This window comes from Bubalus kerabau, chromosome 1, assembly GCF_029407905.1.
Source record: "Bubalus kerabau isolate K-KA32 ecotype Philippines breed swamp buffalo chromosome 1, PCC_UOA_SB_1v2, whole genome shotgun sequence".
In the NCBI taxonomy this organism is placed as follows: domain Eukaryota; kingdom Metazoa; phylum Chordata; class Mammalia; order Artiodactyla; family Bovidae; genus Bubalus; species Bubalus kerabau.
The window spans coordinates 234,092,873-234,117,365 of record NC_073624.1 but is presented as its reverse complement, the minus strand read 5'-3'; positions in this window follow the sequence as shown (position 1 = coordinate 234,117,365).

The window sequence follows — 24,493 nt, the reverse complement described above, 5'->3', positions numbered from 1 at the left end:
ATTTTTTTGAATTTACCAAGGCTAGCTTTATGGCCCAGGATGTGATCTATCCTGGAGAAGGTTCCATGTGCGCTTGAGAAGAAGGTGAGATTCATTGTTTTGGGATGAAATGTCCTATAGATATCAATTAGGTCTATCTGGTCTACTGTATCGTTTAAAGTTTGTGTTTCCTTGTTAATTTTCTGTTTAGTTGATCTAGCCATAGGTGTGAGTGGGGTATTAAAGTCTCCCACTATTATTGTGTTATTGTTAATTTCTTCTTTCATACTTGTTAGCATTTGTCTTACATACTGCGGTGCTCCCGTGTTGGGTGCATATATATTTATAATTGTTATATCTTCTTCTTGGATTGATCCTTTGATCATTATGTAGTGACCATCTTTGTCTCTTTTCACAGTCTTTGTTTTAAAGTCTATTTTATGTGATATGAGTATTGCTACTCCTGCTTTCTTTTGGTCCCTATTTGCATGGAAAATCTTTTTCCAGCCCTTCACTTTCAGTCTGTATGTGTCCCCTGTTTTGAGGTGGGTCTCTTGTAGACAGCATATGTATGGGTCTTGTTTTTGTATCCATTCAGCCAGTCTTTGTCTTTTGGTTGGGGCATTCAACCCATTTACGTTTAAGGTAATTACTGATAAGTATGACCCCGTTGCCATTTACTTTATTGTTTTGGGTTCGAATTTATACACAATTTTTGTGTTTCCTGTCTAGAGAATATCTTTTAGTATTTGTTGGAGAGCTGGTTTGGTGGTGCAGAATTCTCTCAGCTTTTGCTTGTCTGAAAAGCTTTTGATTTCTCCTTCATACTTGAATGAGATCCTTGCTGGGTACAATAATCTGGGCTGTAGGTTATTTTCTTTCATCACTTTAAGTATGTCTTGCCATTCCCTCCTGGCTTGAAGAGTTTCTATTGAAAGATCAGCTGTTATCCTTATGGGTATTCCCTTGTGTGTTATTTGTTGTTTTTCCCTTGCTGCTTTTAATATTTGTTCTTTGTGTTTGATCTTTGTTAATTTGATTACTATGTGTCTTGGGGTGTTTCGCCTTGGGTTTATCCTGTTTGGGACTCTCTGGGTTTCTTGGACTTGGGTGATTATTTCCTTCCCCATTTTAGGGAAGTTTTCAACTATTATCTCCTCAAGTATTTTCTCATGGTCTTTCTTTTTGTCTTCTTCTTCTGGGACCCCTATGATTCGAATGTTGTAGCGTTTAATATTGTCCTGGAGGTCTCTGAGATTGTCCTCATTTCTTTTAATTCGTTTTTCTTTTATCCTCTCTGATTCATTTATTTCTACCACTCTATCTTCTAATTCACTAATCCTATCTTCTGCCTCTGTTATTCTACTATTTGTTGCCTCCAGAGTGTTTTTAATTTCACTTATTGCATTATTCATTATATATTGACTCTTTTTTATTTCTTCTAAGTCCTTGTTAAACCTTTCTTGCATCTTCTCAATCCTTGCCTCCAGGCTATTTATCTGTGATTCCATTTTAATTTCAAGATTTTGGATCAATTTCACTATCATTATTCGGAATTCTTTATCAGGTAGATTCCCTATCTCTTCCTCTTTTGTTTGGTTTGGTGGGCATTTATCCTGTTCCTTTATCTGCTGGCTATTCCTCTGTCTCTTCATCTTGTTTAAATTGCTGAGTTTGGGGTGTCCTTTCTGTATTCTGGCAGTTTGTGGAGTTCTCTTTATTGTGGCGTTTCCTCGCTGTGTGTGGGTTTATACAGGTGGCTTGTCAAGGTTTCCTGGTTAGGGAAGCTTGTGTCGATGTTCTGGTGGATGGAGCTGTATTTCTTCTCTCTGGAGTGTAATGAAATGTCCAGTAATGAGTTATGAGATGTCTATGGTTTTGGGGTGACTTTGGGCAGCCTGTATCTTGAAGCTCAGGGCTGTGTTCCTTTGTTGCTGGAGAATTTGCTTGTTATGTCTTTCCCTGGAACTTGTTGACCCTTGTGTGGTGCTTGGTTTCAGTGTCGGTATGGAAGCGTTTGATGAGCTCCTGTCAATTAATGTTCCTTGGAGTCAGGAGTTCCCTGGAGTCAGGGTTTGGACTTAAGCCTCCTACTTCCAGTTATCGGTCTTAATTTTACAGTAGTTTCAAAACTTCTCCTTCTATACAGCACCACTGATAAAACATCTACGTTAAAGATGAAAAGTTTCTCTACTGTGAGGGTCACTCAGAGAGGTTCAAAGCGTTACATGGAGAAGAGAAGAGGGAGGAGGGAGTTAGAGGTGACCCAAATGAAATGAGGTGGAATCAATAGTGGAGAGAGTGGGCTAGCCAGTAGTCACTTCCTTATGTGCACTCCACAACTGGACCGCTCAGAGATGTTCACGGAGTTATACAGAGAAGAAAAGAAGGAGGCAGGAGACAGAGGTGGCCAGAAGGATAAAAGGGGGAAATGAAAAGGAGGGAGACAGATCCAGCCAGTAATCAGTTCCTTAAGTGTTCTCCACCGTCTGGAACACACAGAAATTCACAGAGTTGGGTAGAGTAGAGAGGGGTTAGGGAGGAGATACAGGTGACCTGGTGGAGAAAATGGAGAGCCCAAAGGGAGAGAGAGCAGTCAAGCCAGTAATCTCGTACACTAGTGAAAAATGGGTCCTGAAGATTGGGTTCTTAAAGGTAGAAAATTGGTAACAAATACATAAAAGCAAAAATTAGAAATCTAGAGTAGAGTTTGGAATTTCAAAAATGCGATGTTAATGAAAAGAAGATGGAAAAGAAAGAGAGAAAAAACGAACAAAGAAAAACAAACAAGGTCGTTAAAATTATAAAGAAACTACAGGTACAAAATTGATAACTAATACCAAAAAGCAAAAATTAAAAATCTAGAGTAGAGTTAGGAATTTCAAAAATACAACGTTAAAAAAAAAAAAAAAGAAGAAGAAGAAAAATAAAAAGAGAAAACAAACAAACCAACAAAAACAATGTCGCAAAAATTATAAAGAAAATACAGGTACAAAATTGATATCAAATACCAAAAAGCATAAATTAAAAATCTTGAGTAGAGTTTGGAATTGCAGATATACGATGTTATATAAAAGAAGAAGAGAAAGAAACAGAGGGAAAAAAAAGTCACAGAAATTATGAAAAAAACTATAGGTACAAAATTGATAACATATACCAAAAGGCTAAAATTAAAAATCTAGAGTAGAGTTTGGAATTTCAAAAATACAATGTTAAAGAAAAGAAGAAAAAGAAAAAAAGAAAAAAAAAAAAACACAGTCAAAAAATTATAAAATATATATATGAAGTTTGCTGAAGAAGAAAAAAAAATAGGGTCTTTTTTTTTTTTTGCAAAGTAATAGTTATAAAAGTAAAAATTAAAGGATAATAGAGCACTTAAAAATTTTTTTTTTAATTAAAAAAAAAAGAAAGAAAGATTGATCGTAAAAATAGTAAAAATATATCTAGGTCTTTCTCTGGTTTTGTTGTGAGTATTGTGGGTTCAGTTCATTTTTGGCAGTTCCTTAGTCCGACTTATATTTCTCAAGATCTATAGGCCCCTTCCTATGTAATCCGTAGTAACCACAGGGTTTTAATCTATGGCCTGTAGCTTCCAAGGCGTTTCCCTCTGTTATAGCTTCTTCTGTTTGCTGGTCTCTTCAGTGTCTGGTTCCCGCCCTGACACAAAGGGGATGGTTGAGGACACTATTTTTTTTTTTTAATTTAGGCTCACTTGTTCAGCCGCGCTGTGGGGAGGGAGGGAGGGATGCTGCAAACAGATAACACTGGCGTGCGCTCGCAGTGCCTCAGCCACACTGGGTCTGCCCCCGCTCACGGCGCGTGTAGCCTCCCTGCCCACACTGCTCGGGGTCTAGGTTGTTCCACTGGGAACAATCAGAGGCCGGCCCTGGGCTGAGCTCCCAGGTCCAAGCTGCTCAGGTTCAGGCACTCGGGTAGTCCTCAGAGGCGCAGACTCGGTTGGGCCTGCGTTTTGTGTTCTTCCCAGATACGAGCAGCTCAGGTGATGAGGTGTTTGGCGGGCGCCAGTGCTGCGACTTATCGCCTCCCCGCCACTCGGTTATCTGGGTGTAAAACCGGCGCACCTTCTCAGGCAGCTGTTGACCGTCCAGACCCCCAAGAAGTTTTAGTTAGCAAAGAAGCCTGCTTACAGTTTTATAGATAGTGTCTCTCTGGGGCTGCGATTGCCCCCTTCCGGCTCTGGCTGCCTGTCACCGGAGGGGGAAGGTCTGCAGCCGGCTATCTCTGTTCAGTCCTTTGTTCTGTGCGCGGGCCTGGCGGTGTCTTAGGTTAGGGCTGGCTTTTCGCGTGGTAGATATCCCACAGTCTGGTTCGCTAGCCCAAATTATTTCGCTCAGATAGCGCTCAGGACATTCGGCCTGATTCTTACTCTAAGGGACACAGCCCGCGCCACACTTCCCTGCCCAGCCCCCGCTTGCTAATGCCGTGTGCAGGCGTCTGCGCTGCTTCTCCGCTGGGGGAGTTACCGTAGGGCTCACAATCCGCGATTTTTAATTGTTTATTTTTTTTTTTCCCCTCCCTTTTATGTTGCCCTCTGTGCTTCCAAAGCTCGGCACAGATTCGGCAGTGAGAGGGTTTCCTGGTGTTTGGAAACTTCTCTCTTTTTAAGACTCCCTTCCCGGGACGGAACTCCGTCCCTCCCTCTTTTGTCTCTTTTTTTGTCTTTTATATTTTTTCCTACCTCCTTTCGAAGAGTTGGGCTGCTTTTCTGGGTGCCTGATGTCCTCTGCTGGCATTCAGAAGTTGTTTTGTGGAATTTACTCGACGTTTAAATGCTCTTTTGATGAATTTGTGGGGGAGAAAGTGTTCTCCCCGTCCTACTCTTCTGCCATCTTGGCTCCTCTCCCGTATGTTGCATTTTTAATGGAGCCCCCTGTGCAGTTGACTCTTTGTTGTCCACAAAGCTGCTGGCTTCTGGCCACCAGGACTCTGAGTGGGGAGGGACGAGGATGGGAATAGCCCCAAGTTGAAATACCACAGGCTCCACTCTTTTGCTGATGTTCAGTAGTCTCTCTCTTGGATAGTTGATTTTAAGCTTCCCTGCTGGCTCAGATGGTAATGAGTCTGCCTGGAATGAGGGAGACCTGGGTTCACTCCCTGGGTCTGGAAGATCCCCTGGAGAAGGAAATGGCAATCCACGCCAGTATTCTTGCCTGGAGAATACCATGGACGGAGGAGCCTGGCAGGCTAGAGTCCATGGGGTCACAAAGAGTCGGACATGACTGAGCAGCATCACTTTTGTGGCTTGGTTAGTTGTCAGAGTCTAAAGTGATTGATTTTCATTGTTTTGCCCATATTTTCATTGTTTTCGAGGGAATGAGAGTTCATTGTGATGCTTGCTCCTCTATGCTGGCCTTTGGTGACTTTTAACTGCTCTGACAACCCTTTGTGGTGGGTACGATCATGATGTGCTCTTGGTAGATGAGGAAACTGAGACTCAGAAAGATTCAGTAACTTCCTAATGAAGCCAAATCGGGCCTCTGTACCCCAGAGTGATTTAATTCTTAGAGACAGGGTTTTGGATGAAATAGAAAAGATTTATTGCTTTGCCATGCAAAGGAGGCCAAAGTGGGCTAAAACCCTTAAAACTGTGTCCTAAACTGGAACGGCTAGTGAGGGTTATAGTAACCCTCTCCTTCAGAGAGGAGGGTGCAATCAGCTCATGGACATTCTTCTGATTGGTTAGTGGTGAAGGTCTGACTGGTCTGTGGTCTTTGTGCTTGTGGGCAGCATACAGTTAACTTCTTCCACGTGGTGGGGGCTTCAGTCTCTGCAAAACAGCTCAAAGATATTGTTATGTGTATCCCTGAGGGGGATCCAGGACCCTCCCCAAAGGCAGCACTATTGTTTCTTCACTGCTCCTCACTTATTTCTGCATCCCCTCCCTTCCCTAATTAGGAACTGTTTGAACCTGCCCTTTGGAACTCAGGGAAGGTCTTGGAGGCTGAATAAAGCCTATTTGCTACAAATGGAAACAAAGGACACAGAAAGGCTTTTGTGCCCAGGAGCCCCACAGGATCCGATATCAGTAAGGCCATATAGCTAGTAAATGGTGAAGCCAGAATTTCAACTGTGTAACTAACCTCTTAGAACATTCTGTCTGGCCATTCCCTTTGCCATAGATGTCTTCCTTGGACAACTTCTTTGCCTCCTTCAAGTCTCATTTCAAGTTTTACTACTTCTTGCACCCTAGCCTGCCTCCTCCCTCTGCTACATTTGTGCCCAATTTCCCCTTAGTCTCCTCTGCTACTTTCCCCCCGAAACATAGCATTTAGAAACATACTGTATCTGTACTGTGTTTATTGTCTTTCCCCTCTTGCTAGAGGGTCAGTTCCATGGAGGCAGCCAGCCTTGTCTATTGATTTTCCTTGCCAGAGTCTGAAAGGTGGCCCAGCATATTTCAGGCTCTCAGTAAATGTTTTTGGATCTGACCCAGAGTCCCAGCTCTCAACTCTTAAGTTAGCAGCAGGGTTTTGTTGGGGGAAGTCTGTAATTTCCTCGGTTCTGTCTTGCCACAGCAAAGATTTGAAATGGCAGACCAGTGTTACAGTTCGGTTACAGCTCAGCTTTATTAAGCAACGGATAGTACACGCTTGAGGTGTGAGGGCGGGCCAACCCTAAAGGAGAGGCCTCAATCTGTCCTGGCTTCTTCCTTATATACAAATTGTCTCCTCCCCACCCTTGAGCCTGCCCTACATAAATTGGGCTAGCAAAGAAGGGGGCATGTTTGTTTCACCTGAAGTTCTCACTCCAGTCCGAGGATTCAGTCTGAGGATTTTCCTTTGTTTCATTTTCGCAGGCGTTTCCCTTTCTTTATCTTTCAGCCTCTGCCATTTTGGACTCCTTTATCCTATTCTAACTACCTAACATTCCCTCCTCAAGAGATGGAGGCCCAATTCTTTGGGAGTAGGGGCATCGAGGTCTCTCTGGCTGCTTCCTGCTGAGCTGGGATGACAAGGTGCATTGGGCCTCCCCCTCTTGCTAGTCTCAAGCCTCCTTATAGTGGTGTCTGTCTAAGGGTGAGTGATATTTTCCATGGTCGGGTGTAGTTTTATATATCCTTGTTGAACTGGCACTGCATGTTGTAGCTAGTTGACCTGGGCAGAGACCTAACAGGTTAGACAATTGATAATACATGGAGCAATCATAAGCAGCATCAATATGGTGATAATCAGGGATTAGTTGGGGCATTAGCCAATTCCAAATTCCCCCTCGCCAGGAGAAGGATCCCCCAAAGAGAGATTGTAGCCACCCTGAGAACTCTCCAGCTTGTTCTTTGAGATCCTATAGGATCTGAATGTTTTTCTTGAGGACTGTGAGACTTTCTTTAACTTAGCTGGAGGTATTTATGCAGAAACAATATGTCTCATTCAAGATGGCTCAAGTCCCTCCTTGTTCAGGGATCAGAAGATCTGTCTCTTGTCTCTTTTGGAGTACAACCCATGCCAAGCTGTGTTGGCTCTTTAGAGCTATCCTGAGAAATCTTATCCCCAGAAACTTAATTCTGAGGGGTGTTCATTAGAATGGGACTCATTTGTAGTTCTGAATAGGTATCTGAGCTCTCCCAGGGGCTCACAGGTGTATTGAGTGTCCTCTTCTGTTTTCTTCCATGGCTTGACTCATGAGTAGTGAATCTAGGAGTTATGTCCTGGTACCTTGACTGCTGCGGGGGTAGAAAGTATTACAGGGTAGGGACCCTTCTGTGTGGGCTGGAGTTGAGCCTTTGGGGACCCATCTTTCTAGATTTTAATTAGGACTTGAGTCCCTGGAGCATATAATGGTGTCTCTTTAGAATTTTTTGGGTCCTGGTTGACACCCCACAAGCATATTTCTTGTTGAAATTGCCCAAAGGCCATGGTATAAGACCAGAGAGTCTGAACTGCTGGATCTAGGAAGAGGTCATTGACATAAACAAAAGGTCTCCCATATAGCATCTCATAAGAACTAAGACCAACCTGTTCCTTAGGGGCAATATGGGTGTGGAGGAGAGTTATTGGTAAAGCCTCCTTCCATCCCAGGGAGGACTCCTGGGTTATCTTTTTTTAATCACTGATTTTAAGAATTGGTTGGCTCTTTCTACTATTCCTGAAGACTGAGGCCTCCAGGCACAATGGAGGTAATAAATAATGCCCAGTGCTTTAGAGACCCCTTGGGTGACCTTAGAAGTAAACGATGTCCCATTGTCACTTTGTAATGACCTGGGCAGACCAAATCTCAGAATTATTTCATGGAACAGTTTTTTTTTTGACCACCTCCTCAGTCTTCTCAGTCCAAGTGGGAAAGCCTTTAATCCATCCTGTGAATGTATCTATCATGACTAGTAGGTATTTATACCCTTGAGAAACTGGCATCTGTGTGAAATCCATCTGCCAGTCCTCTCTTGGGTAGGTCCCACACCGTTGGACGGGCTGGGCCAGCTGGGGTCTTTGAGCTCTTTGGAGGTTAATTGGCAAGTGGGACAAGAGGACCACTTGCCTTATAGTTGTTTGGAGGCCTGTTCCTCTGAAGGACCTTTCTAGTAATCTTTTGGAGGGCCTTCTCCTCTAAATAAGTGGTGGCATGTAATGAGTTAACCAACTTCCATTGGAGGTTCTCAAGCAGAAAAGAAGTCCCTCCTTTTGGAACCACCCCATATGATCTTCTTGAAAGCTCTAACTCTTAGCTTTAAGAGTCTCACCTTCAATATATGAAGGCGTTTAAGGCAAATTAGTCTGTGGAAGTAAGGTGGCAACCCCTATTAGGTCATTGTTCTGTAATGCTGCTCTCTTAGCTGCCTGATTGGGTCCCTTGTGCCACTTCCGTGCTCCCTTTATGGCGTCCTTTACAGCGGGAGACTGAAACCTCAGCGGGAAGATGGACTACCTCCAAGAGCCTGAGGATTTGATTACCATATTTGACTGGGGACCCTCAGGTGGTCAAGGGGCCTCTTTCTTTCCAAATAGCAGCATGTGCATGTAGCACCAGAAAGTCATACTTGGAGTCAGTGTAAATGGCTACTCTTTTTCCTTTCCCCAGCTCTAAAGCTTGAGTTAGGGCTATGAGCTCAGCCAATTGAGCTGAAGTAGCTGGTGTCAAAGATTTAGCCTCTGTGGTCTCAAAATTGAAGACTACTGCATATCTGGCTCTTCTTTTTCCATCCAAGACAAAGCTGCTTCCATCAGTGTACCAGATTTCCTGAGGATTGGTCAGAGGCTCTTCTGACAATCCTTCTCAGGGTTTTGTCCCATCGTCCAAAGTTTCTAGGCAAGAGTGAAAGGGGAGAGAGCCCTTGGGAGTAGGTAGGAAAGTAGCTGGGTTAAGAACCTCACAAGGGGATATAGTCAGGCCTGGATTTTCCATCAGTACTACTTGATATCTGAGCATCCTTTGATCAGAGATCCATAAATGGCCTCTCCCATTCAGGAGTTGTTTCACTTGGTGGCTGATTAAAATAGTTACTTTGCCCTCAAAAGAGAGTTTTGAAGCATCTTCTATAAGGACTGCAATCAGTTCAGTTCAGTTGCTCAGTCATGTCCGACTTTGTGACCCCATGAATCGCAACACGCCAGGCCTCCCTGTCCATCACCAACTCCCGGAGTTCACTTACACTCACATCCATCGAGTCAGTGATGCCATCCAGCCATCTCATCCTCTGTCGTCCCCTTCTCCTCTTGCCCCCAATCCCTCCCAGCATCAGAGTCTTTCCCAATGAGTCAACTCTTTGCATGAGGTGGCCAAAGTACTGGAGTTTCAGCTTTAGCATCATTCCCTCCAAAGAAATCCCAGGGCTGATCTCCTTCAGAATGGACTGGTTGGATGTCCTTGCAGTCCAAGGGACTCTCAAGAGTCTTCTCCAACACCACAGTTCAAAAGCATCAATTCTTCGGCACTCAGCCTTCCTCACAGTCCAACTCTCACATCCATACATGACCACAGGAAAAACCATAGCCTTGACTAGACAGACCTTTGTTGGCAAAGTAATGTCTCTGCTTTTGAATATGCTATCTAGGTTGGTCATAACTTTCCTTCCAAGGAGTAAGTGTCTTTTAATTTCATGGCTGCAGTCACCATCTATAGTGATTTTGGAGCCCAGAAAAATAAAGTCTGACACTGTTTCCACTGTTTCCCCATCTATTTCCCATGAAGTGATGGGACCAGATGCCATGATCTTCGTTTTCTGAATGTTGAGTTTTAAGCCAACTTTTTCACTCTCCTCTTTCACCTTCAAGAGGCTTTTGAGTTCCTCTTCACTTTCTGCCATAAGGGTGGTGCAAGAACTGCAGGATTTCAAAGGCAGGGAGGCCAGCCTCAGGCAGTTGGGTAGAGCCTCTTGGATAAGTAAGCTACAGGCTGGGGCTCAGGTCTCAACCTTTGAGTTAACACTCCCAAGGCTATTCCTTCCTATTTTTGGACATAAAGTTGGAATTCTTTTTCCGGATCTAGCAATCTCAAGGCAGGTGCTTGAGTTAAAGCTTGTTTTAGTGTAACCTCTGCCTTCTTTTGGGCTTCCCTGGTGGCTCAGATGGTAAAGAGTCTGCCTGCAGTGAGGGAGACCTGGGTTCAATCCCTGGATCGGGAAGATCTCCTGGAGAAGGAAATGGCAACCCACTCCAGTATTCTTGTCTGGAAAATCCCGTGGATGGAGGAGCCTGGTCAGCTACAGTTCATGGGTTTGCAAAGAGTTGGACACAACTGAGTGACTTCACTTTCTTTCTTTCTTTCTGCCTTCTTTTGGGGAGTTCCCCACATCAATGGGATTGAATCATCTCATCCCTTCAAGCTTTCATATAAGGGCTGAGCAATTAGACCATAGTTGGCTATCCAGATTCTACAATACCCAGTTAGCTCCAGGAAAGCTTGCAATTGTTTTCAAGTTGTAGGGGAGGGCAACTGGAGGATTCCTTGTATTGGATCAGAGGACAGCCTCCTGGACCTGTGTGTAATCTGAACTACCAGGTAAATGACCTTTGTCTCAACCACTTGTGCCTTAGCATGGGGGACTTTATATCCCTTCTCTGCCAAAAAGTTTAGAACCTGAATTGAATGATGTTGGGCATTTTTCTCATCTAGAGAGCAAATTAGTAGGTCATCTACATATAGTAATATTTTCCCATTAGGTCCCACGTCCAGATCTAGGAGATCCCAGCTAAAAGCCTGCCCAAACAGGTGGGGGCTATCTTTGAACCCCTGAGGAAATACTGTCCAAGTCATCTGTTGGTGTTTTTCTCCTGGAGCCTCCCATTCAAAGGCAAAAGGATATTGGGATTCTTTAGCCAGTGATATGCAAAAGAATGCATCTTTGAGATCCAGGACTATAAACCACTTGGCACTGGATGGGATTTCTCTCAAGATTACATAGGGATTGGGTACTGTGGGATGGAGGGGGACTACAGCTTCATTTATGATCTGGAGATCTTGAACCATTCTTCAGGTCTCATCCTTTTTCTTTACAGGGAGGATCGGGGTGTTACATGGTGAATGGGTGGGGACCAATAGCCCACAGGCAAGGAATTTATTTATTAGGGGCTGTAGTCCTTCCCGAGCTTCTCTTCTGAGGGAGTATTGTTTCTGGTTTGGAAACCGGGTGGGTTCTGGGAGGACAATGATGACTGGTTCAGTTTGGTGGGCTCATCCAGGAGTCCCCTGGTCCTACACCTGGGGCTTAATTTTGTCCTCCCATAGTTTTTGGTCCCTCCCTATTGGAGAGGGTGTAATGGGTTCCTCAGTAGTAACCAGAAGCTGTAGGGCTCTAGGGGCTGAAAAGCTTCCCATCACAAGGGTGGTCCCCAGTTTAGTGAGTATATCTCTTCCCAATAAGGAAGTAGGACACTCAGGGACCACCAGAAACTGGTGGGAAAATATTTGTCTGTCCCAGCAGCAAAGAAGTGCTCCGGTGAATCTTTTTGTAATTGTTTTTCCTGTAGCACCCAAAATGGTACAGGTTTGGGAGGAGAAAGCTCCAAAGTAGGAGGTCAGGACAGAGTAGGTAGCTCCTGTGTCAACCAAGAAATTCTTGGACCTACCTGCCACATCCAGTCATACCCTTGGCTCCAGCCCCGTGATGGTTATCTGTGACAGGCAGGCTGGCTGGAGCGGGCTGCTTCAGTCCTCTTGAACCATCATGAGGGAAGGCTTGACACTTGACCTTGAGGCTCTTAAATCCCAAGGGCAGAGTGCCACTCAGTGTCCCAGTTGATGGCATTTGTAGCAAGCCATTGTAGGAGACTTGTCATGGTTTGGATACTCTTTGTCCCAATGTCCCACTTGTCTACAGATTAAGTTTTTGCCTTGTGCCCTTGTCCTTCAAGGGCTTGGGGTTTGCCATAGGGCAGCCAGCATGTGGGCATGCCTTGTCTCTTTCCTTTTCTCCCTTTCCTGGGCCTTGGCCTCCCTCTCCTGTTCTCTGTTATAAAAGGTATTGGTGGCTGTCTGGACCATCTCATCTCAAGAGGCAGCAGGGTCCTGCTGCTGTAGCTGTTGTAACTTTCCTGATGTTTGATGTACATTGGGACAGGAATTTGTCCTTTAAAATCACCTGTCCCTTGTAAGAGTCTAAGTCCAGATTGCTAAACTTTTGGAGGGCCTCTTTTAGCCTTTACAGAAAGGCAGTGGGGTTTTTATTGGACTCCTGAGTTATTGCTGATACTGGGCACTATCCCACAACTCATAGGCTTCCTTCTATTTCCATGGGTGGACTTCCTTAGGGGTGAATCTTTCTGAAGCTTATCCTACCGAGTACTGTTGCAACCTGAGAGCCAGGCGTCCCTGGGTCAGTGTGCAGATCCGCAGGCAGGCTGAGGCATGACAGTCTCCTGGAGACTGAATCCCCAGGCCAGTTGAGGCAGGTCGGCCTCCCGAGAATTGGGTCCCTGGGCAGGTCGAGGCATGTTGACTTCCTGGACAGGTGGATCCCCAAGCAGGTTGAAGCATGACAACCTTCCAAGGACCAGATTCCTAGGCAGGTTGAGGCAGGTCGATTTCCTGGGACCCCAGGCTGGTGGATCCCCAAGCAGGCTGAGATGTGACAACCTCCCGAGGACCAGATCCCTAGGCAGGCTGAGGCAGGTTGACCTCCTGGGACCCCCCCAGGCTGGAGTTGGGTGTCGCCAAGGTCTCCAGCATGACCAGTGCTGGGTAGGATTAAAGGGTTGTAATCTTAACTCATTGCTGGTTTGTCCAACCCAGATGGGAATAGATACCATGATGTAAAGCAATCCAAGCCTGTTCCCTGAGACTGGGAACCTGGTGAAACAACCATAAACCTTATCTTCTTACTGCTCTGAGGGAATATAAGTCACTGATTTTTTTCCCCAGTCCTCCATAAGAGCAGTTTAGGGTGTTTCCAGTGGTAAACATTTCATTGTCATAGACACACTTTAGGTAATAACAGAAGTAATGACAAAGGAGTGGGTTATCTGGTCCTATTAGGGGCATTAAGAGTATTTTAAGTTGGGTGGAGCTAAGTCCAGATGTTCCATAAAAGTGGAGTGGAGATTTGATCTGGGGGTATGTTTGTTAGCATATGTACTTCCAGCCATAAGGGCGAGGACCTCCTACCTTAACTGGAGGTCTTCTGGAATCTGAAACTGAGCTGCATGAGCTTTCTGCTGAGTTTGTTTTTGCTGTCCTGGTTTCCAGCATGCTGGGCTTCTTGTCACTTCCACTGTGCTGGGTTTTCTTTGCATTCAGCTTCCACTGAGTTGAGCTTCTGCTGTGTTTGGCCGCCACATCACAGGGGCCGAGCTGAGGTTGTTTCAGCCAGGTTAAATCTGAATCATGGCACCAGAGATGTCAGGGGCGTGTGTAATTTCCTCAGTTCTGTCTCACCACAGCAAAGTGTTACAGCTTGGTTACAGCTCAGTTTTATTAAGCAAAGGATAGTACACCCTTGAGGCGTGAGGGCGGTCTGACCCAAAAGGAGAGGCCTCAATCCATCCTGGCTTTTTTCTTTTATATATTTGTCTCCTCCCCGATCTTGAGCCTGCCCTATGCAAATTGAGCTAGTCAAGAAGGGGTCATGTTTGTTTCACCTGAAGTTCTCACTCCAGTCCGAGGATTTTCTTTTATTCCATTTTCATGGGCTTTTCCCTTTATTTGTCTTTTTGCCGCCACCATTTTGGACTCCTTTTCCTATTCTAACTACCTAACAGTTTGAACTTGAACTCTACCCTGCCTTTCTCTGAAGCCTGGGTTCTGAAGACTAAGTCCTGTGGCTTCCCTAAAGAATGAAGTTCACCCCAGCCCAACCACTGTTGGGTTTGCCTCACCCCGGGTGATACAGGATTTGTACCCAAATCCCCCTCGAGGGAGCTGCCCCTGTGTCCCTCTCTGACTCCCCATACCTATTGCAGCAGCATTTCCTAAAGAATGGAAATAGAATGGAAAGGGAGTGGATCTGCCAGAGGCAGAGAAAGTGGTGTGTGTGTTCCTGTTCCCAATGCATGCATATGCACACGTGGTGTGTGTAGAAACAGTAGATGTATGTGCAGAGTCTCTGAGATGGGAACTGGGTCAGGAGAGCTGAGGATAAGGTCATTCTGGGTGGAGCAGACTGAATGGATAGGCCTTCCTCAGGAAGGCAGGGGAGGTGGGGGGCAAGGTGCTGCATCCATGAGCTCCAGGGGCAGGGGAGCATCGGGCAGAGCCCGTCTCTTTTGGAACATGGGTGTGAGCACAGCTGCCCCTCCTCTGCTGCCCTCCCCTTCTTGGGTCCCTCCCTCCTCTGTGGCTCTGAAACACTTTCACAGTGACCAAGGAAGTCTTGGATAATGCATACAGATGACAGACCTAGAAAGCCATTCAAGCACATCCTTCTGTTGCTGGTTTCTTCCCTTTGACATGAAAGAATTCAGACATGAAGTGATAGTAAGAAGTGAATTTATTTAGTGAGAAACACACTCCATAGGAAGAGTGTGGGCCATCTCGGAAGGTGAGAGAGAGCCCCGAAACATGGTATGGTTAGTTTTTATAGGCTAGGTAATTTATAGGCTAATGAGTGGGAGGATCATGCCAATTATTTTGGGGCACAGGAGGGGGAGTTCCAGAAAAATGGGCACTTTCTGACCTTTTATGGTTGGCCTCAGAACTGTCATAGTGTTAGTGGGTATATCATTTAGCATGCTAATGTGTTACAGTGAACTTATACTGAGGCTCGAGGTCTACTGGAAGTAGAAAATGCTGCCATCTTGGACCTAGTTGGTTCTAAGCAGTTTTTGTCATGTCCTATGGCCATGTCATTCTTTTAAAGGTTCTGCCTTGCCCCTTTCCCTCCTGTTTCACTTTCACGTGACAGAAGAAAACTGAGGCTCTGAGAGGCTGAGAGACTTGTCCAAAATCACAGAGGATGTTGGTGGCAGATTCCTTCCTCTTAGACCAGAGCTCTGACATGGGGGATTTTATTTTTCATTCCTTTCTCTTTTCCTTTCTTTAAAAAATGTTCTTTGTATAGAGTGGGTGGGGCTTCCCAAGTGGCTCAAGTGATAGAAGTAAGCCAGAAAGAAAAACACCAATACAGTATACTAACGCATATATATGGAATTTAGAAAGATGGTAACAATAACCCTGTGTACAAGACAGCAAAAGAGACACTGATGTATAGAACAGTCTTATGGACTCTGTGGGAGAGGGAGAGGGTGGGAAGATTTGGGAGAATGGCATTGAAACATGTAAAATATCATGTATGAAACGAGTTGCCAGTCCAGGTTCGATGCACGATACTGGATGCTTGGGGCTGGTGCACTGGGACGACCCAGAGGGATGGTATGGGGAGGGAGGAGGGAGGAGGGTTCAGGATGGGGAACACATGTATACCTGTGGCGGATTCATTTTGATATTTGGCAAAACTAATACAATTATGTAAAGTTTAAAAATAAAATAAAAAAAAAAAAAAAAGAATTTGCCTGCCAATGCAGGAGATGTGGGTTTGATCCCTGGATCAGAAAGATCCCTTAGAGAAGGAAATAGCAAACCATTCCAGTATTCGTGCCTGAAAATCCCATGGACAGAGGAGCCTGGTGGGCTACAGTCCATCGGGTCACAAAAGAGTTGGACATGACTTAGCAACTGAGCATGCACACAGGAGGGGTAAACACTTCCCACCCATTACACCCATTAACTCTTCATGAGTGAGGCAGGCATTGCAATTAACCATATCTGGCAGATGAGAAGCTGAGACTCAGAGGTGGGGGGTATCTTTCCCAAGGTCACAAAGTCAGCAAGTAACAATGTCAGGATTCTTACCCAGGTCATTTCACCTTCCAATCCTGTATCAGGCCCCCAGTCCCTCTTTTCCCTTCACTGGCTGACAGACCAGTTAGATTGGTGGAGGCTGTTTTGATCCCCGAGAAGTCAGTGGGTGGAGGTGGGGTGCAGGCAGGGAGGTGGAGTTAGTTAGGCTGATCCAGGATGCTCTCTTGGGCCTCCCCTAACCTCAGAGGAAGTGAAGCACCTGTCCATCCAGGTGCTTCTGGTGCCTTGACCACAGCAGCACCTTGGCTCCAGGGTCTGAGTGAATTAACCTTGTCTGGTGGATGTCTTTACCAGAGTCCCTGCCCCCACTGAGAGATCAGCTCTCCCACTGCCTGCAAGGCCCCAGCACTGCTGAGTCACAGTTGCCTGATTCCCAGTCTCCATCCACGCAGTTGCCAGACCTTCCTCACGGGAGCCCTCACTGCAGTTCACGAAGCTCGTACAGTGTGGTAGGCAACCACCACCACCAGCATTCCCGCTTGAGAGTTTTCAAAGTGCTTTTCTCATGAAACCTTTCATATTCTCTTCTGTGGGATTCATATCATTGCTATCCCCATTTTCCAGTGAGGAAGACTGAACTCTGATGTTAAAGATATATTAAAACACCCAGGACCACAGGGCTGCAAAACTGATGGGTGGAGTTGAGGCTCATGCTGTGGCCTTTATGCTCCCCTGGATGTACCAGTGTTGCACAGTAGCTGTTGTTTTGTGACTATGTGATCCTTAATCCTCTAATTTTTGGAGCTGAGAAAAATGGTGCTCAGAGGGGTCAGGGCTGGCTCTGGGTCTCATAGCTGGTGGGCAGACTTGGGTCTGTGTGAGCCACACAGTATGTGTGTACTGAATTGTGTGCCCCCCAAATCCACATGTTGAAGTGCGAGCCCACAGTAGCTCAGATGTGACCTTATTTGAGACCAAGGTTGCTGCAGATGTAATCAGTTAAATTAAAATGAGGTCATACAGGATTGGGAGGCCTGTAATCTATTATAACTGATGGCCTTCTAAAAAGGGGAAGTTTGGACACAGACATGCACACAGGAACAACGCCATGAAATATTAAAAGCAGAAATGGGGATGACGCTCCCAAGACCTGAGGAATGCCAAAGATTGTCAGCAGACCACCAGACGCTGGGAGAGAGGCAGCTTAGACTCTCTCAGTGTTAGGGAAGAACTGATCCTGCCTGTCATGGTCCTCTGAGAATGCGTTAAAAAAGAATTTCCAGGCACAAAGTATTTCAGAAAGGAGCAGAGATAATGTAGGCTCTGCAAATGCAGTGAGTGGGCCGGGGAGAGCAGACAGTTTTTGTGGGCTAGCAGCCAGTTTTTATAGCTTTAAGACAAAGAAAATTCCTGCTAGAAGGGTGGCATTAGGTGATTGGTTAGGACACTATAGGGTGAGTACCAGGGTGGGCATTTTTGCCTAATAGGGGTCAGGGAGCTGGCCAGTAAGAAGGAGGGGGCTTTTAGGCAGCAGTTACAGTGGGGTTCCATCAGTTCTGGTGGTGACTTTGGTTCTGGGCTCCATGTCTGTGGCCTTGGTAGAAGGCCTCACACCTGTGACTTAGGTATAGTGCTCCACGCTGCCAACACCTGTATTTCAGACTTCTAACTTCTTCTAGTTTCCAGAACTATTAGACAATGAATTTCTGTTGTTTAAGCCACCCAGAAGCCTAGGAAATGAGTATGCAAGGCCATATTCTTAATGACTCCAGAGCAATGGCTCTCCTGTTTCCCGGAATCTTAAGTTTTATAGTTCAGAGGATTTTATGTCTAAGTTCCAAACGAAAGGAATGACAACAAAACCCTGAGTGCCACTGTGACAGCTAAGAGGTAAGAGAGGACAAGTTCTGCCAGGGGTGCTGGTGGCTGTGCTGTAGGAGCGAAATGCAACCATGCAGTCTCGGTCCGTGTGATGCCTGCTGCCGTGTAAGCAGGCAGCTCCTCTCCCCCTTGCTCCAGAGAGGCTGGGTTTTGGAATGTTGGTTAGATGGAGCATCTGATGCTTTAGGGGCCCCGGAAGGCCACAGAGATGAAGTACTGGACTGAGAGCTAGGAAACCACTCTGCCACTCATCCTGCTGTGTGACCTTAGAAAAGTGTCCTGCCCTCTCTGGGCCTCAGTGAAAAACTTTGAGTAGGTGATGTTTGAGGGCCCTGAGAAACTCTGTCTCTGATCTAAAGTGGAAACAAAGGAAATCTTGTCATGTGCGGAAATCAAAGAACTCAGGAGCATTCCTTTGCAGTTTGGTTTCATGTGTATTGATGAACAAGGCTGGCTGTCCTGTTATTCAGCACGCCAACCACAACTCTTTCTTCTCTTGACTTGCAGAGATCTCATTTCAGGGTAATGATGATAGTGGTGATGATGACAATGAATGAACACTATGTACTTGTAGGGGAAACAGAACTTAAAACATACATTTGGGGCTCACTCCCAAGATTCTTGCCTTGGTCTTTTTAAATGGACTTTTGCTGAGATCATGGGCACGTCTCTGTTCCTCTCTGCTTTCCCCATCTGTGAAGCAAGAATGTTGGCTTAGGTCTGTTTTCAAACTGTGGTCCATGGACCACAGCATCAGCATCATCTGGGAGCTTGCTCTCCATGCAACTTCTCAGACCCATCCCTGACCTACTAATCAGAAACTCTGAGGAGGGGACCCTGGTGATCTGTTTTAACGAGTCCTCTGTACGAGTTTTTGGCACCCTAAAGTCTGAAAACCACTGGACTAGACAGCCCCTTTGGTCTCCTGGCCCTGACTACCTTAGTTTGTGTTTAAATCCTCCGATGAGAGGGGCCTTCTTTGGGATTCTCAGAGAGAGGGGTGAGAAGTGGAGAACGGGCCCTTTCTTGACTTCCCCTCCTTCTGAAAGTTTTAATGTCTCCTTTCCACCCCTCCCTTCTCTGTTGTCCTCTGATGACAGGAGCTTATTAAGATGGGGGATTTTCCACAGGCCTATTTCAGAGGTCCTAGGGAGGAGTTTTAATTGCCAGACTTCACACCGAGGGTGTTAACATTTATTAAAGTCAGCTCCTCTGATTGCCTTTTAACAAGGCGGTGACTGTGTATAGGAGATAACGCTGGGCACAGCCTGGTGGGGCCTCAGCGGAGGCTTAAAATAATCAGGTCCAGGGAAAATAGGAAGGCAGCCTGGTGCAACGGTGACAAGCCTCGGCTCTCTGCCCAGCTGGAGGTGGAGGGGTTTGGGCTGCTATGGGAGCAAGGTGGCTGTGTGGCAGGGGAGCGGGGGATGGAGAGGCCAGTGCTGGTCTATCCTTCTGGGAATAGAACTGTGGCGGGGCTGTGGTCCAGGGCTGAATCTGGGTTGCATTTGTTGGTTGAGATTCGATACTTTTGAGAGGAGGAGGGATGGGAGCATCCCCGTTGGGTAGTGGAGAATGGGAAACACAGCCAAGGCCCTGGATCTAATCTGGGTTTGCCACAACCACCTAGAGCTTTGGTTCTAGGCCATTCCCCTCGGGCCTGCTGTTGGCTTGCATGGCATAGCAGTGATTCAAACTGCATTCAACTGGTTCTAGGGGCCCAGCTTCCCAGTCCCTGGGTTGAAGACTAGTGGAACTGAGGAAGAGACCTAGATGCTAGGAGAGATTGAAGGTGAAAGGAGAAGAGGGCAGCAGAGGATGAGTTGGTTAGATAGCGTCATCGACTCAGTGGACATGAATTTGAGCAAACTCTGGGAGATAGTGAAGGACAAGGGAAGCCTGGTGTGCTGCAGTCCATGGGGTCACAGAGTCGGACATGACTCAGCAACTGATCGACAACAAGAACTGAGGGGTTCTCGCTTCTCTAGGTGTGCTGAGGAGCTGAACAGTCTCTCCCTTCCTTCCCTTCTCCTGGAGGGGCTCTGATTTCATCCAGTTTATGCCAGGAAGTTGGAAAAGACATTCTCACAGAGTGAAAAGAAAAATAACATTGTCGCAACCCTCTCCTTGCTGGCGGCTATTGCTCTGAACTGAATCCCACCTGCTCTTTCTCAGGGCTCCCCCTTTTGGTGGAAGGTGGGTCCAGCCCGCACGCGTCCCTGCTCTCTTGGCCCCATCCCAGCATCCCGTCTGTCAATACCTGCTGCTGATTCTCTTTACCAGAGCCTGCAGAATCTGTCGTCTTGTCTCCTCCTGTCCATTTTCGTCACAACTTAGGTCTGGACCCACAATGGAGGCTCTGAACCGGCAGGTCTCTCTCCTGTCCTGTCCTCTCAAATCCCCCCTCATTCAACCTGAGTGATGCTGCCTCACGTTCTACCCTTCAGTGCCTTTCTCTTGCCACCAAGTTGAAGCGTCCATGATTCCGGGGTCTGGGACCCTTCACCAGCAGCATTCCCCAGCCTTACCATTTGCTGCTCGCCCCCTCTGCTCTGTCAGATCAAACGCCTCTGGTTCCGTCAGGACCTTTCAGGGTCAGCTCACGTGTCACTTCCTCTTTGGAGTCTTCCCTGCCTCCCTGGGCAGAGTGTATAATTCCCTGGTCTTCCTGTGACTCTAGTAAACCTTTTATCCCTCAAGATTGCATTTGTTTGCATAACTGACTTCCCCAGAAGTCTGTGAATTCCTCACAGCTACAGAAAGCATAGACGATTCAACATTGTATCCATGATGTATAGCAGGTACTTCATCAGGACTCTTGAATTCAGCACGGATGCTCAAAAAATCTTTTTCGTCCACTCCCCACTACTGTTTTCGACTTGATGGACATGAGTTTGAGTGAACTCTGGGAGTTGGTGATGGACAGGGAGGCCTAGTGTGCTGTGATTCATGGGGTCGCAGAGTCGGACACGACTGAGCGATTGAACTGAACTGAGGCTGCCATGCTGCCGTGTTGGTAAATGTTATGAGCAGCTGGTGGGCCCTGAAGGGCTGAATCTTGTTTGACTTTTCTCCTTAATTGCTGTGTGATCTTGGATTGGCCCCTTGACTTCTCTGGACTTCAGTTACTCTGTCAGTACATTTGATAACTTGGTGTCTTTGGTTCACAAGGATTGAGCCCCAGTGGCAAGTTCTCCATGTATCTCCCAGCTACAAATCATTATTTATCCAGTTGTTGAACTTATAACAGGCACTGTGCACAGGCTAAACTCTTTTTTATCTACTTAGGCTTATCTAATTCTCCAAATAACCCAAGGAAGTAGATGTAGTTACCCTCATTTCCTGGGGGCTCAGAAACATGTGACTTACATGAAGTCACACTGGTTGAGTCAGATTCTAGCCCATTTTGCGGGGAGATGAAGAAGAGAAGGATGTAACTACAAGGACAATATGCTCAAGGGAGAGCTGATGATGCAACTCACCACCCATTCACCATATGGGCGCAGGGGCCCTGGCTCCCTCTCACTCCCCTCATGCACTCTCTCCTTCCACTGTGTTCTGGCCCCATGCGTCCTCTTGCTGTTTCATGCACATGCCAAGCTTGTTGCTGCCTCAGGACTTGACAGTTGCTGTTACCTCTACATGAATGCTTTTCTGGCTACTCTTTCTGGCTACTCCCTCATGACCCAGCTCAACTGTTGCCTCCTAGAAAAGGCCTTTCCTGATAACCCTATTTAAATTATTTCCCTCCCTCCTCAAGCCCCACCCATAACTCATTGTTCTGTTACTTTCCTCAGTTCAGTTCAGTTCAGTCACTCAGTCGTGTCCGACTCTTTGCAACCCCATGAATTGCAGCACACCAGGCCTCCCTGTCCATCACCAACTCCTGGAGTTCACTCAGACTGACGTCCATCGAGTCAGTGATGCCATCCAGCCATCTCATCCTCTGTCGTCCCCTTCTCCTCCTGCCCCCAATCCCTCCCAGCATCAGGGTCTTTTCCAATGAGTCAACTCTTCACATGAGGTGGTCAAAGTACTGGAGTTTCAGCTTTAGGATCATTCCTTCCAAAGAACACCCAGGGCTGATCTCCTTTAGAATGGACTGGTTGGATCTCCTTGCAGTCCAGGGGACTCTCGAGAGTCTTCTCCAACACCACAGTTCAAAAGCATCAATTCTTTAGTGCTCAGCTTTCTTCACAGTCCAACTCTCACATCCATACATGACCACTGGAAAAACCATAGCCTTGACTAGATGGACCTTTGCTGGCAAAGTAATGTCTCTGCTTTTCAATATGCTATCTAGGTTGGTCATAACTTTTCTTCCAAGGAGTAAGTGTCTTTTAATTTCATGGCTGCAGTTGAAAGGTTGTTGTTGAATCACGTGAATACACCAGCATTTTTGGCCCCTGGAGGAGAAGAATTCAATCCGGGGCCAGAGACGAGGCTTGATCGCTCAGAGCTTTTGTGTAATAAAGTTTTATTAAAGTATAAAGGAGATAGAGAAAGCTTCTGACATAGGCATCAGAAGGGGGCGGAAAGAGTACCCCCCTGCTAGTCTTCAGCTGGATGTTATATAGTCACTAGCAGTCTGTTAATGAAAGAAAGGAATGTCTTAAAATTCAGAATAGCACCAGGCCCCTCACCCATAAGATGCATTCTGGGATAATCTTGGCACCAAATGGCTTATCCTGGGCCATAAAACGATTAACTTGAATCTTAAAGAAGGGCAGACCACCATACAAATAGTTTCATTTACATAGATTAGGGGAACAATATCTGAGTATAACATACTGGTTTGTCAAGTAGGTTCTGGGCCAAGAGGCGGAACTGACTTGGAGACAGAGTTTGGGGTAAAGGCATAGTACATTAGCATAGCTTAAGACAAACATTTCCATAAGAAAAAGGCATTGGTTATCTCTAGGCTCAAGAATAGCTAACTTCAGGGGAAACCAGGTGTCATTATGGCAACACAGTATTTTAAGAGAAACCTCCCTTTAAATTTGTATAGAGAAGGAAAAAAAATATTGCTAGTTTGTTTCCTCCTGCCCCTTAAGAGAGATAAAAATGTCTGACACTTGCAGGCTATTTCCTCCATTTGGAGACCCCTCTCTCCTTGGGGACCCCTAGATTTCCTATCAACCTGCCTAGGAAATGACTCTCTCACAGTCACCATCTGCAGTGATTTTGGAGCCCCCCGAAAATAAAGTCTGACACTGTTTCCACTGTTTCCCCATCTATTTCCCATGAAGTGATGGGACCAGATGCCATGATCTTCGTTTTCTGAATGTTGAGCTTTAAGCCAACTTTTTCACTCTCCACTTTCACTTTCATCAAGAGGCTTTTTAGTTCCTCTTCACTTTCTGCCATAAGGGTGGTTTCATCTGCATATCTGAGGTTATTGATACTTCTCCTGGCAATCTTGATTCCAGCTTGTGCTTCTTCCAGCCCAGCATTTCTCATGATGTACTCTGAATATAAGTTAAATAAGCAGCACTCTGTACTTATTCTCTTCACCTTTTTAAAAAGTGTCCTGGATTCCCTCCTCCATCAAATGTAGGAACACTGAGGTCTGGGGCTTTACATGTTTTCCTCATAGCAGTATCCTCACCCAGTGCCTGACAAATGATGATGATAAAAAATACTTGAGTGAATCACAAAATGACTGAAGGATGGCCAGCCCTCCTTGACTTGCTTTCTTCCTATCTGGGCAACACTCACACTCATTGAATAACCTTGGCCAGTTTCCTGTACCTTTTTGGGCCTCAGTGTTTCCACCAGGAGAATGAGGGATTTGGAAGAGAGCAGAGATTAGCAAATGCTCTTAAAGAGTCAGAGAGTAATTATTTTAGGCTTGTGAGCCACATGGTCTCTGTTGCAACTTCTCAACTCTGCCGTTCTCATGCACAGCAGCCCTAGACAGCTTGTAAACCAAAGGACATGGTTGTATTCTAATAAAACTTTTTACAAGACCAGGAGGCCAGATTGTGGGTCATAGTTTTCCAACACCTGGACTAGAAGGCCACTGAAGACCTTCAGACCTTGGATATTTTAAAATCTTTATTGGTCGTCTTCTAAGGAGCCCTGTTTGGCTTGGTTTCTTGGCCTCTGATGTCAAAAATCCCCATTCTGGTAGCATGTATGTTTGGGACCCTAAAGAGATGCTAATGCGGAAAGGAATAATAGACTTGTGAGGTCTGCATGGCCTGCCAACAGGTTACAATGTTTGAAGGCTTTCCTGAGATGGTTACAAACATTCCTCTAAAAATAGAGAAGATTGTGAAATTTGGGGATGCCTTTGGAAAGTGTCTGGAGGATGCCTTTCCCAGGCTCTCTTCCTCCCTTTCCTGAAGACATATTTTACCTTCTCCACCCTTACTGGCCCCCTGGACATTCAGTGTGTGTGTAAGACCCCATCTCCCCTTAGAGGCACTGTTTTCCTACCCACAAG